Below are 15,114 nucleotides of genomic sequence, written 5' to 3'. Positions count from 1 at the left end.
AAGGTAACTGATATTGGAAAACTCTGATGACAGTATCAGATATTTCTATAGAGTAGCACCTGATAAAAGATTAAAAGACCTGGAAGAAACAGAGAACATAAACAAAGAAAAGTTGAACAACTAACTGAAATAATACTGGAAACAGTAAATGCAACAATTTGTAAAAAATAAAAAATAAAAAATGGATTACTCAAGACACCTTAAAATTGGTACAAGAAAAAAGAAAATTGAGGCTGAAACGTGACAACTCTGAGGCAGCAGAAAGAGCATATAGAATGAGGTGTGAAGAGCAGCAAGGATAGAAAAAAGCAATTGGTTGGAAATCCAATTTAAGGATATTGAGAAATATTATGGTGAATAAAAGACGAGAGAAGTACATAAGTTGATCAGAATGTTCAACAGAAAATGGCAACCCAGACTTATGGCTATCAAGGATGAAAGAGGCATGACCTTAATGAACATTGAAGAAATTTTACAGAGATGGACAAAATACTGCAGTGACCTATATAAAACACAAAGTGATCAGAACACTATAACACAGGTAACCAATGAGTTAAAGGAAATATTACTGCCAATCACCGATTTTGAGAACAATATCTTGGAAGACGAAGTAAGAAAGGCAATAATGAAATTAAAAAAACAACAGAAGTCCTTGAAATTATGGCATGACAGGAGAAATGATAAAAAATAGTGACGACACCCTTGTACAGGTAATACATAAAATCTACATCCCAGAAGAATGGAAAAAGTCAATGCTTGATAGTCTTACATAAAAAAAGGGAAATGCTTTGGAATGCGAGAACTATAGAACCATTGCGCTGATAAGCTACGTGTGTAAGGGTTTGATGATTATGCTAACTGAAATACTAAAAAGTGAAATTGAAAAACATCTGGAAGATGAATAAGCGGGGTTCTGAAAAGATAGGAGTACCATACAACAGATATTAGCTCTTCAACTCATTTCAGAAAAGGCATGAAGAAAGAATTTTAAAAAAAAAAATTATTTACATGATTCATGGACTTTCAAAAAGCCTTCAGTAGCATTGAACAAAACATCATCTGGGCTATACTGGAATCATACGGTATTGATGCCAGGCTGATTCGCCTATTGAAAGACATCAACACAAATGCGCATGCGACTGTCAAGATAGTAGGCAGACGTAAATCCTGGTTCACCATCAATAGAGACACAAGGGAGATCCGCTAGCACCAAGAATCTTCATTTCATATCTGGAGAGATTGTTGGACAGAATCAGAAATGAGGACACAGGAATCTCCATTGGTGGAATAAGACTCAACCACCTGTGCTTTGCAGATGACATTGTTTTACTTGCAGAAGACGAAATGAAACGTGAGCAAATGATACATAATCTAAATAGAGAAGGTAAATGGATTGAGGATGAATATAGAAAAGATAAAAACAATGGTTTTTCATGAAAGGGAGATTGGAAAAAAGATTATTGTAGAGGGAAAGGAACTTAAGAATATGGAACAGTTCACCTATCTTGGAAGTTGTATAACATGTGATCTAAACTGTAAAAAAGAAATTAAAATTAGGACCACAAAGTCTTTAACAGTGCTAAAATCCATAAACAAAATTTGGAAGAGTAGAAATATCAGCTTAAAAACCAAACTAAGCATTCTTGAGACATGCATCTTTAGTAGTGTGTTATATGGTTGTGAAACTTGGATAATGACAAAGGAATTGGAGAGAAGAATACTCGCTTTTGAAAGAAAGTGTTATCATAAAATTCTGCGAATTGATGTACTCAGAAGATAAGAAATGAAGAAGTATACAGAAGGATACAATTAAAAGAGACTCAAAAAGTTATACCAAGAAAATTAAAATTCTATGGACATATTTGTAGAATGTCAAGTGACAGAAAGTTAGTCATTGGTGTTTGGCCTAATAAGTGGAACAAATGTCAGAGGTCGTCCTCATCATGAGTGGGCCGATGATATTAAAGACTGGTGTGGGGGAACTCTTCAAGAAGTCGTGCTGCAATGAACAGACATTACTGGGACAATGTAGTCAACATGGCATCTACGGGCAATGCAGCCATGGCTCGTGATGAATAAAAAGTACTTTAATTTAAATGAAAAATTGCAAGAGAAATTTGAATTTAAAAAGGTTAAATCTGCATACAAAAATTGCACCCCTTCTTTCATCTCCTTTCAGAACTGGAAGAGATAGTATGTGTAATAGTGTGGGTGGGTAGTAATACTATCTTTTGCTTAAGTCGATAATTATATCAAATACTGAAGCAGCATTTATTTAGCCTGGGATTATTTTATCCTCGTCATTAAGTTCAGTTTTTGTCCCTTAATTTTGTTCGCTCTAAATTTATTATATCTTATCTTCTTACGTGTTAGGCTCAGTGGCCTGCATAGCCAAGCAACTTGGTTATGCCAGGACAGTTAATCCACATATTTTGTTCAAACTCATATCACTTCAACATCTTTGTTTACTTCAAATCCATTAATCACATAAATATCATTCTTTCTTTACCACGTCAACAGTTTCTGCTATATGTATAATTTTCTGTGGAATAATGGTTAGAGCCTTCCATCTCATCAGAAACCTTTGGAAGAATATAATTTCTTGGAAATCCTGTTTTCTTCTTTTGCAGTTTCAAGCCATGAACATAATATGTAACATAGATCTGCTGTGCTTCTTCAAAATTTCTCTGAGAATGGAAAAAAATGAAAAAGAATTCCTGATTATATATTTAATAAACAGAATATAGCTGGAGGAGCAAACTTATTTGGATTAATTTTAATGACTATTTTTGGACATTTATGTCAATTATTAAAACTTTGATTTTGAATATTCTTCATATCTTTCTGTTAGGTACAAAGTCAACTCACTACAGTCATCCAGTACATATCAAGTACAACAATATCTGCGGTTATTACAGATGGCAGAAGCCACAAGCCTATCTTTTTTCATCAGCAGCAATCACCTGCATATGCAAGTCTTCATACTGCAACAGTGGCTGTAGACTGTTAGTGAGTAGACTGTGATGGAAACCTCTTACTCAGGAACTTTTAAATCCAGTTATGATTAAACTGGATAGTGTGACTTATTAATATAATGACCAGAATAATAAACCTGAGAGACTTGGTAATGTGTGAGATCTGAAGAGCTACCTTGTGCATGTGTGATACAAGTCGCCATCACCATCATCATGTAAAGTCCATATACATATATAGTGTACATGTATGTATGTACTTACGTATAAATGAAGCATTTATATATATTTACATATAGGTGTGTATATATAATATATATAAGTATATTAAGATAACAACAGTAGATTTCTGATAAAGGAAAATGCTTATAGAATTGAAATATTTTGTAGCATCTGAGAACTTTCATGAAAAAGGGGTTTTTATTGACCGCACAATAGATCTTGGCATGACAAATACAGGGTGTCCCAGAATTAGCTATCTATTTCAGTGAAATGGGACAAATTTTTTAAAAACTCATGTTTATCATGTTTAATGTGTGTTATAAATGTAAAAATTTCTAACTTATTTCATAATTTTATTTTCATCTCCTTTCAGAACCCTAATCCTAATAATGAATACACAAGAATGCATCTTTGTTGTAACATTATGTTTATCACCTAATTATGATGCAAAAACAGATAGATTTATAAATCATAAGTCAAATCTTTATTGAGAACGTTCAGCATGTGTTCTGTCTGTATCCCTGCAAATTTCAAATCTCCTTATTGGTGTTGTGAAACACATTTTGAAGCATTTCAGGAGTTATATCCTGCACTGCCAACTGAATGCGTTCTTTAAGTTCAGCTAAACTTTTCATCTTTTGGCGATAAACCTTTGTTTTTATGAAAACCCCATGCAAAGAAATCCAGGGGTGTCAAATCCGGAGAACGCAGAGGCCAAGGTCTAGGTCCTCCACGTCCAATCCACTGATTCAGAAAGTGTCTGTTGAGGTATTCTCAGGCAATTAGTGCATAATAACATGATGCTCCATCTTGTTGAAACACAACATTATCAAGAAGATGTGATGCCGTTCTTCAAGAAACTGCTGAAGCATTTCAAGGTAGACTGTACTTGTTAAAGATGCTTCCCAAAAGAAGAATGGGCCATAAATTTTGGATTTAATTATTCCAAGCCACACGTTAACTTTTGGAGAGTCTGCCATTCTATGACTTCAGATGATTCATTGGACCAGATATGACAATTGTGTCAATTGACTTTACCACATGTGTGAAAAGTCGCCTCATCACTGAATAAGAAGTTATCCAATAAACCTCCATTTTCAATCTGGTTAGGGTTCTGAAAGGCGACGAAAAAAAAAATTATGAAATAATTTAGAAATTTTTACATTTATATCACATATTAAACATGAGTTTTTAAAAAAAATTCATCCCATTTCACTGAAATTGATAGCTAATTTTGGGACACCTTGTATACTAGATTCTTGTGTTTATTATAAAACCAGGGCATTAAAATTCCATGCCTTAAATTTTCCATACACTTTATTTGACATGTCAATGTTATGCAGATTTTCTATTTTAGAATCTCAGAGTTCTAAAGATTTATTGCTCATTTGAGAAACAGACATGTAAATTTGTAGAATTAACAAACGTTTAGAGATCCAGACTAAAATTTGGTGACATATTATCTATATATGAAATTTATTTGGTTGTAATAACATATCCTTTTCCTTCGCTGTCTTTGTTCTCATATCAGAAGTACACTTTCAAATCATTTTTAGTTTTATATAGATATTGATTATGACAGTTTTTTTAAGGGATTGAAAGAGGTCCTGAAAAAATTAATCACCTTGTTGAGTGTAAAGAGTTTTGTTTGAATCCATCACAGATTAATCTTTTTGTTTTTCCTTCTGTTGGTTTCTCCATTGGGAAGTATTTTTTTGCCCTGAAGCAAATAAACTGATTTCTACAGTATATACAATTTATAGGGACAGTACATTTGTTGCATCGTGACCATAGTGCCTTTGTCCTAATCTTGAACAACCCGATCCAGGTTGAACAAAGGAAAGTCCATGTCTAATATTCCATAAAGTGGGTAATACAGTAACTTGAGCACAATTGACATTTTTAATACTACCTTAAATTACAATAAAAATTGCACAAAAATTCTATATACAAACATGTATTGGGATTTTACCTTTAATATCACCGAGTGTAAGTAGTAGCAGCATCTTCTTTTTTTCTTTCTTTTTTTTTTTTTAATGGTAAATCCAAATATAAAAGTTTGTTCAACCTCTATTGTTACAGTTACTGTGAGTGAACATGAGGTTAAAAAGTAAGAAAGAACTTACTAACATTATATTTGAATATTTGTATAGGTTAAGTTGTTAAATCCTGTTGTTCCAAATGAAATATAGGAATTGCTTCTTTTTTTTTCTTTCTTTCTTTTTCATTTTAAGTGTCTTTCTATTAATAAATAACCAGTGAACAGCAAAATTTTTATCTCATTGCACTTTTTAGCTCAAAAGAAATTTGACAACAATATTGTTAATAATAGCTTTATCGGAGTAAAGACTACTTTTTTTGTTTTGTTTTTTACTTTGGAATCACTTAGCAAAAATAGGTTTTACAATGAGCAAGTTTATTGATTTTTTTATATTTTTATTATATATAATTAAATATAATTATTTTTATATTTGTTTTTGCCTACTTCAAAAATTTCCTTTGGAATTACTTAATTCCTTTCATTGCATTAAGTTCCGTTCGTTTATAATAGATTTTATCACTCCATTAATTTTCTAAAAGTATCCTTTAGTATTTGATAATTTTGGCAATTGTACTTTGTTTAAGATAACATCTATAGGATAAGTTAAATTGAAGGATGTTTTGGCATTAATTATGGGGGAAAGGATTAAAAGTAAATTATGTGCCATTTTTCCACTGATAATTTATTTTGTAATATCATACTTTAATATTGTTATCAAAGTAAAGTTTAAATAAAAAGGAGGTGCCATTATCTTACAATATCTTGAATTTTTAAGACAGTTGGGTTAATTTGAATAATTGAATATCCTTTGACATCTAGGATAACCTATTATTGAATGTTTGGAGGTTTTCATTTTTCCATCTTATCTCCAGCATCATAATCAATATACAAGTCATGTAGAAATAAATTTCTGATGAGCTGTTAGTAGAAATGAATATGTATAGAAAACATATTTAATTCATTCCTATGTGACATGTATTATTATCATACTTAATATTTTGCAATTAAGAGGACTGTTTCTCACATAAAGAAAAACCAGTAACAATTAAATGTAAGTAAAAGCCTTTGTATCTGACGTATATTTATTTTGCTATCTTTAGGATGAAAAGTTAATAGCAAAATCATACATGTAAGAAGGGACAATGTAATCATACAGTGGGTTTGTTTTTTAATTCTATATGACAGTATATTTATAATGTTATAAAGACTTAAACTTGTTGGTTTATCATCTACATGAACCTTGCAATTTAATTCTTATATTTTGCACAAATAAGTTTTTTTTTTTTTTTTGATAGCCTTAATCTACTAGGTGGCAAAATATTATTAGGATCTTCCAAATATCTTAGTTTGATGTCTGACAAAACATCTGGAATTTAGATGCTTTCCCCTCTCCACTTGTACAAGAAGTGAATTTCTTTCATTTGACTTTCATACTTTAGGCTTAGAATATGGCTAAAATTCTTGTCTCAAGCCAGATGCAGCATGCAGAATTTTTTTTACTTGAAGTACCTTCTCCTGTTTTTAAATTATGGTTGAATTGCAGGTAGGAATTTTGTTAGAGTGGAGAATAAAAGCCCAACGTTCAACAAGATTGTACTCAATGTTTGGATCGAGAGAGTTGAAAACAGTGTACTGGAGAAGGAAGGGAATTATTGTAATTGTTGGAGTTTTGTTTGAAACTTTAATAATCTTTCAGTAGTGAATAACGTGGTCATCATTTCAGCAATTTTTTTTTTTTAATATATATTTGTACTTAACTACTGCATGCAAGTTTTTTCGTTGGGTTATATCAAATGTACAGCTGCAAATTTTGCACATTGATAATTGCTAAGCTTAATTACTCATCAATAGTTATCCCAAGCAGATAATCAAAGAGAAAAAAAACATTGTTAGCAGTAGATATTTGTCAGATATAAAGATGATTAAAGAAGATGCCAGGAAATTATATTTGCTTCATCCCTTTATCCAAGTGTAAGCAAACACAATTTATGTGTGAAATATTTGACTGGGCTTTTTTGTATATAGAGGCTAAAGACTTCATCAGTTGCCTTTGCACTTAATAATGCAAGGCACATATCCTTACAGACATGTATAATGTTATACATTATGAGAAGGATCACTACCCAAACCGGTTCCAACCTTTATTGGTATCTCTTCTGGATCTGGTTCCCACTGATGAGACCTCAATAAAGATCAAAACCAATCTGGATAGTGGCCCTCTCCATAATGCAGTGCATGTTCCATAAAAATATGTGACATGCATTATAGGATACTAAGGCAATTGATGTGAAGTCATTAGCTCCTATATACAAGTAGCCCAGTTGTGAAGATACTTCACGTGCAAACTTCTTACTTACACTTGGATAAAAGATGAATCCAAGAATATAATTTCATGGCATCTTTAATTTATAGATTCCATTACTAAAAAAAGAGCCATACAGCTTCATTTCAGCAATGTAAAATTAAATAGGTAAAGCAGATATTAGATCCAACATTATTTCAAAGCCTAATATTTGTTGAAACTATGAAGGTTTCATAAAATTGTCCAGAGAGCTTACGAGAATACATCGTAGTTGCCTTAGTTTGCACTACTTAAAAGATATGAGCACTGCCCAAGCATCCATATATTCACCTTTTATTAGTGCATTATTTTAAGGTTTCACTGGCCTGGATATTAGATCTAATATCCACTTTGCCTGTGTAACTTTTATATCACCGAAGCTGTACGACTCTTTTTTCAGTAATTACTTTTACACACTGACTGAGAGTTTGCTTACAAAAAATACATTTCTCTGACATTTGATTTCCTTAGCACTGAATGAGATTTTGCTCTCTTCAGGTTTCTGTCTGGTCTCTGAAGAAAACTAACTAGCTTGAAACAGCTGTCATGCCAATGAAACCTTTAATAAAATGCACTAACAAAAGGCGAATGTATGGACTCTTGGACACCGCTCATGTCTTTAAAGTAGTGCAAGCTAAGGCAACTCCAATGCCGAGGATTGTAATCCTCATAAGCTGTCTAGTCAATTTTATGAAACTTTCATAGTTTCTATAAATATTCAGCTTTGAAATAATGTTGGATCTAATATCCACTTTGCCTATGTAATTATAGATTCCATCGTTGTTCAGAAACAAATCAATACCCTGTAATGGGGAGAGGGCTGATTTTGTGGATAATGAATAATACTTGGATATGCTTATGCCAACATGTAAAAAGGTTCTCCCCCAAGAAGAGAAACATCTTCTTTTTTGGAGATTTAGATATTACATTTCTTATATTGCAAGAAATAAGGCTGGTTTGAGTTTACTATCATTGAACTTTAAAGGTTATCAGAATTTCACTGAAGTTCTGATAACCTTGGAGATTAGGATTATAAAGTATATATTCTGGAAGTTTTTTTCATTTTTGTAGTGCACTATTTGTCAAATGACAAAGGGGAATGCTGTGTACTGTTATCAGCAAAACCTGAAATGAAATTGGTTGAAAGTTTAACCAAGTGGGTAGTATTTTTGCTCTGTAACTGACAAGCAATAATCAGTCAGTCAAATTCCTTTGTGGAATTTGACTGACCCATCATGTTGGAGGCTTAATGGAATATTTACAGCATTAGGGATTAAAACTCATTTTAATGCTTCCAATAATTTATCTCAGTCATTGAAACATCTTCAAGGATTACAAATAACTTGTAACACACACTCAAATACAACACAATACTAAGTCTCCATGAAGGGAAATGAATATTCCACTCCATCTGGGAGTGGAGTACTCATCTATGACTCAAAATATAGAACTAAAAACAACTAACAGTATTGGATGCAACTCTCATACCATGCAGAATTAATAGCCATTAACATAGCACTGTAACATTTGGATAAACAAAACCCAAAAGAAAGTTAAAGGGAGATGGTAAATCCCGTTTTATTTTATAGCTGGGTACAAAACTCGGCTCGTTATTGTAGTAAAACCCAAAAGAATTTATATTTTTCACAGATTCCTTAGCAGCCCTTTAGGCTGTTAAGAACTGTTACACTAGCCATCAAGAAATACTTAGAGAAATAGCAAAAAACATAAACAAACTATATAAGGATTCCAAAATAATTTTCCAATGGATTCCATCCCATGTGGGATTAAAGGGAAATGAAACTGCAGATGAGGTAGCAAAAATGGCTGCAACATTAAGTGATACTAGATTTCGATCTTTTTAAAACCACTCAAAAAGAAAACATAAAAAGAACGATTCTCCAGGACATGACTCGCTACTGGTATTCAGCAGAAAAGCCAGGAGCTACCATCAATTCCAAGTTTAATTGCTGTGCACACTAACATGATCTCTCGCTTCAAGACCAGCCAAGGTCTTGAACACAAGACCAATCAAGTTTAGCAATGGCATAAAAGTCTTCCCCATCTGTAACATCGAGGAAGCATTGCCAATGCATTTGCTAAATTGCATGAATATTTCCAAATGTGAACTTTATAACAACCCAGAAAAGGTGCTGTATAAAATACATGAATTTGACCTCTATGATCTGGTGTAATAATACCATGGGATCTTCTTCTTTCACTATGCATTATTCCCGCTTCCTATGCAGGGTCCACATGTTGCTTAGATGCAATTACTTGTTAGTACCACTCCCAACCGACCTGTCACCTAGTCTGCCGCTGGGGGGGGTATATTTTGGCTGTAGAAGCGTATGTTCATGGGGCCGGTATGCCTGCTTGCAGGATGAAAAATGCCAGATAAACTGGCGGAAAAAACCCTACTGCCCGCACCCAAGACTGGCTAATTTGGCTATGCCTGAGGAAGATCCTCAAGTTCCTCACATCTTCAACGGGAATTGAACCTGGGACACTCCTTCCCCAGTCATATGGTTGTGAAGCGCAAAGCCACTAGGCTAACTGCATGGACAATAATACTGTGGGATAATAATAAAAATAAAAAATTACTAAGTAAAACACATGGGTTACTCTAAAGTACTCTCTAAGTGATGCACCCTCTATGGGCATTTGTAGATGGCTTAGGATGTAAAGTGGTATCTGATAATTAATGTTTCCCAAATTTTGGGAAGTTTTATGCAAACGTATTTATTTAAATTCTCTTCATTTCTGAGTGCTACTCAGTCTAAAAACAGTCTTTATTGAATTTACTATGGTGGGGCATGGGGTTTTTTTTTCCATGAGTTCCTTTGGGTTGTATCCAAGACATGGTCTGCAAGGCCAGATTGACCATAGTTGTAATTGCAGATGTATGATTTGTGTTCTTCTAAACAGATAGTTTGCTCTATCTGTCCTTAGTAAGCCAGCTTGCAGGAACAGGGTACTTTATATACTCCAGGCACTGAGAGAAGAGGAAACTGATCTTTGGTAGAACGGATAAGGGTAACAAGTTTATGGTGGGTCTTGAACACACTGTGGAGGTTGTACTTTCTTAAGGACCTGGCTATTTTTTCTGATGTGCCATTCACATCATTAAATGCAAAATAGGTTAATAATTTTCTGTGGGTAGGATTTTAAAATAAAAAAAATAAAAAATCATTGGGGAAGAATCACAATGGTTCCAGCAGTGGAATCTGTAGTAAGTTGCTGCCTTTTCTTATTACAAGAATCATAAGAATCAGAATTTGGCCTGTTATAACCCAAGTTGAATATTGTTGGTCTGCCAAATTTGAAGCATTATATAATAAAAACATTTTGAAAATAGTCAAAACTTCCAAAGAAGATTTTTTTTTTTTTTTGACTAAAATAACAGAATATTAAGGGATTTTTATGAGTTTCCAATTATTTGAAACTTACACTAGTTAGTTTCAGACATTCACACTTGCAGCTACTCAACATTATAATCAACATAAAATTACATTACCACTGAGTTGTTCAATGCTGAAAAAAAAAAAATCATTATAATACAAATGACTAAATTCATCTTAACAAGAATGTAATATCACATGGCATGCATTTGCTATCACCCAGTAGAGATTATAGTTCTAAATGATCTAATAAGAGATTTCTAGATGTCATTTAACACTCATCCTTGGCTTTTATTAAGAGGCCCACCCAAATGAATAGTTGTCATAGATTCCCTAAGTACTTTAGAATAAAAGTTCTCTGCCAAGATAACTTTTATTCTAAAAGTTATCCCATTCAACAGTATGTTTGATGTCTTCAATGTGTTCCTTCTTTCTCACCTCAAAACTATGACTTCTCTACCCTCTGTAAGCAAGACCACATGAACACGATATCTTATAGACCCTGATGTTTGTAAAAGGCGGTGCTGTCTTTGAAGATCTGAGAAGGCTATGAATGGTTTGAATTGGCTTGAAAGCTGCTCCGATATGATTCTTGAAGGCAGCAGCCCTAATAGATGATTGCAAATGTATGTCATTCTATTTGAGTTGATCTTCATTTTTAACTTTAATAATTAACCAGGTTTAACTTGTAGAGTCGGTTAGTCAGTCCTTTAATTGTTAAAGGTGATATAAATCTACTCGTAGTGAATTGCAGTTGACTCTTGAACAATGCGAGGGTTACGGACACTGACCCACACGTTGTTTGAAAATCCGCATATAACCTTTCCTCCCCAAAAACTTAACTACTAATAGCCTACTGTTGACCGGAAGCCTTACTGATAACATAAACAGTTGATTGACACATGTTTAAATGTATGTATATATACTATATTCTTACAATAAGGTAAGCTAGAGAAAAGAAAATCATTAGGAAGAGAAAATACATTTACAGTACTATACTGTACTGTACTTATCGATACCGTAAGTTTACGTCATCTGTTTACAAGATGAATCATATGTCTGTCAGTACCTACATCAATATTGTCTTATATGATAAGACACTGTAGATGTTATATGCATTACTAAAACTAGACATCAAAAATGAAAAGATAATGTGAAAAATAAATTATTCATATTTATTTACAGGTATAACAATTCATGCGCTGATAATGAAGAAACAGCAATATGATTGCTTCATGGTAGCCTATCCTAATACACTAATGAATGAATCATTATAAAATTATTTTATTCTAATTAATTAAATAAATTTAACTAATACAGTTAATTTTATGCTGTTATGATTTAATACTACATCATTATATTTGTTTACATTTCTCTCAACTGTGAATGGTTCCATGTACAGCCTGTAAGTGTTTGTGTGTAAGTTATGGTAGTAAATGATAAAATAGACTAGTATCTACATATATTTCATGAATTCATGACATACTTAATTCTTTCTTAATGTTTTCAATATTTCTAGGCTACACAGTTCATCTGCAAGTTTCTCAAATTGTCATAAATCTCAAAAAAAATTTTCCAGTGTATTTATGGGGGGAAAAAAAAAATGCTCATAAGTGAATCCGTGCAGTTCAAACTCATGTTGTTCAAGGGTCAACTGTACTTCAGAATGATGTTCATTTTGTAATGCTTGGTTCTTGAGGGTGTGGATGTTGCCCAGCTTTTGAGAAGGATTGAAGTCTGAAGATAACATCCATTGTGAGTATGCTTACAATAAACTTCTAATGTAACACCACTGTTAGGTTTCTTTATGATAAGGACATCTAGGAAAGGTAATTTAACATCTTTTTCTCGTTCTAGTGTAAAATTAATTTGGGTTTCAGAACTGAGAAAATGAAGATATTGTACTTCATTCTTCCAAATAATGAAAATGGCATTTACACATCTCCACCAAATGACTGATTTCAAAGTAGTTTGAGCAAGAAAACATCTTTCAATGTTGGTCTGAACTCCTCTTTATAAAAGCATTATTCCACTGCAAGAAATTGGATCAGAGTCACTGTTCAAATAGTTTTGTAATGCCTGGTGAAAAGAGATCTCTAATAAGATCTAAAACATCAGCAGCCAGAATGTTAAAGAGAAAGACTGTGTCAAGATGTCAGAAGATTTGGTCTTTTAAGAAATCATATTGGAACATCTTACATCAAGAATTCAGCCCATTTCATCCAGCAGAAATTATCAAATGTAAGCATCACCTTTTGACATTGCAGCCAGTCTTGCTTTATAAGTGTTCCAGTTTAATATCTAAAAACATCATCAGAGATTCTTTTTGCCAAATGCCACCAAACTATTTGAACACTGCCTCCAATCAATTTATTTTTTATTTTTTTATAAACATAATTTCAGACTAACAATGGATTGGGTAGTATATTCTCTCCTCTGTAAGCTGATCTTTTTGTGAACTTTGAAAAATGTTCTCTTTCTGAAACTACTTTGAAACCAGTTATTTGGTGGAGGTATGTGGGTGATATTTTCCTTATTTGGAAGCATGGCTTCTTAAGTCTACAACAATTTCTTCATTCTTTAGTTTTTGAAACCCACAATTCGTTTTACATTAGAACTAGAAAGAGAGATGGTAAACTTTGTTTCCTAGATATCTTTATCATAAATAACCCTGATAGTGATGACACTTTAGAGGTTATTTTAAGTCTTCCTCCACTGGGCATTATCTTTATGCTTCCTCCCTTCACCACTCTTTTCAATAGCTATGCATCATCATCCACATTCTCAAGAACTGAGTGGCCTTAAATTTACAAAATGATGATCAACTCAAACAGAACTCCAAATCCTTTCTGATTTGTTTGTTCTTAATAGATATTCAAAAAAAAAAAAAGCTAAACAAGATTTTATTTTCTGACCAGCCCTTTCTCCATTATCAAAACATCCATTAAAGAGATTAGATCTTCATACCATACACTGGCAACCTATCTATTAGGATTACTTCTCTCTCCATAGATCATAATATCTGAGTGGCTTTCAAGGGAATTGAAGCCATTCATGGCCTTCTCAGATATCTTAAACATGGCATCCTCTTTTACAAACATCTGAAGTGGTGGGGGTGTGTATAGGATACCATGTTCATATAGTCTTACTTATGAATGGGATACTTCTTCCATAGCCTGCTTGGAAGAGAACTTTTATTCTAGACTTCTCAAGGAATCTATGATAATTATTCATTCACATGGACCTCTTATTAAATCTATTAACATGTCCAGTTTCAATTATTTACAATCTCTACCAGGTGACAACTGACACATGCCATGTGACATTACATTCTTATTAAGATGCATTTAGTTATCTCTGTTGTAACTCCACACATCCAATTTTATCAACATTGAACAGCTCTGTAGTTATCTATTTTTATGTTTTTTATAACCTAGAAGAAGAAGCTGCTAGTTATGAATGTACAAAACTGACAGTTTCGAGTTTTGGATAATTTGAATGGCTAATAAATCCTTAATATTCATATCCACATTTGTATCATTAGCCCATTTCCATACTTAGTTGCTGTTATACATAAATTTTCACCATTCCTCCTATCACGATCTAGTTTCCCCTAACACAACATGTTAGGTCTCATACCAATACATAATTCCTCCAGACTACTAACACCAAACACTTTGATGTGCATAAATATTTTCTTCCTTAAACTCACTCCACACATCCAGATTATTCCTTCTACTCAACCTGCTCATTGAATTGTTTATCATATTTTGATAATGAATGATTTTCACTTTTCACTCATGCTTCTTCCAATAATCCCTTCATGTCCTCTCTCATACTGAAAAGTGTACAGTATACTGGTCTTAGTATAGTGGATGATATCGGGAAATTGATTTTACAGTAGTATCATCTAGATGTTGGTGAGTGAAGGGGAGCATAGAAAGGCAAAAGTTGCAACCTATGTCCTTTATAAGGAACCAGAAAAAAATTGTGTAGTGTTTTTGATTGGATTTCAGCAGGATTCAGTAATTCACTCAGAGCAGGTGGATTAGTAGAGTGAAAAAGACAATCTGGTCATTAAAAGGAAGAATAGAAATCATAGTCATTCTCTCTGCCATCATCATCTCATACTAACTA

At 33.0% G+C, this 15,114-nt stretch overlaps 1 protein-coding gene across 3 annotated transcripts in view; it reads left to right on the top strand.

Moving 5' to 3' along the window:
* The window catches only part of Fsn (F-box synaptic protein), a 148,526-nt gene that overhangs the window by 81,220 nt on the left and 52,192 nt on the right, over positions 1-15,114 (top strand). For 2 of the 3 annotated variants that reach the window (XM_090413830.1, XM_090413833.1), the window contains exon 3: positions 2,852-3,220. The gene's annotated coding sequence lies outside the window, so the exon portion shown is untranslated. Of the gene's footprint in view, positions 1-2,851; positions 3,272-15,114 lie in introns of all 3 variants that reach the window. The other variant, XM_090413832.1, reaches the window with a different exon arrangement.

The sequence above is a fragment of the Typopeltis vanoorti genome, chromosome 24 (assembly GCF_054136105.1).
Source record: "Typopeltis vanoorti isolate ZY-2024b chromosome 24, IOZ_Tvanoo_1.0, whole genome shotgun sequence".
In the NCBI taxonomy this organism is placed as follows: domain Eukaryota; kingdom Metazoa; phylum Arthropoda; class Arachnida; order Uropygi; family Thelyphonidae; genus Typopeltis; species Typopeltis vanoorti.
This window is presented reverse-complemented; position numbering and strand designations above follow the sequence as displayed.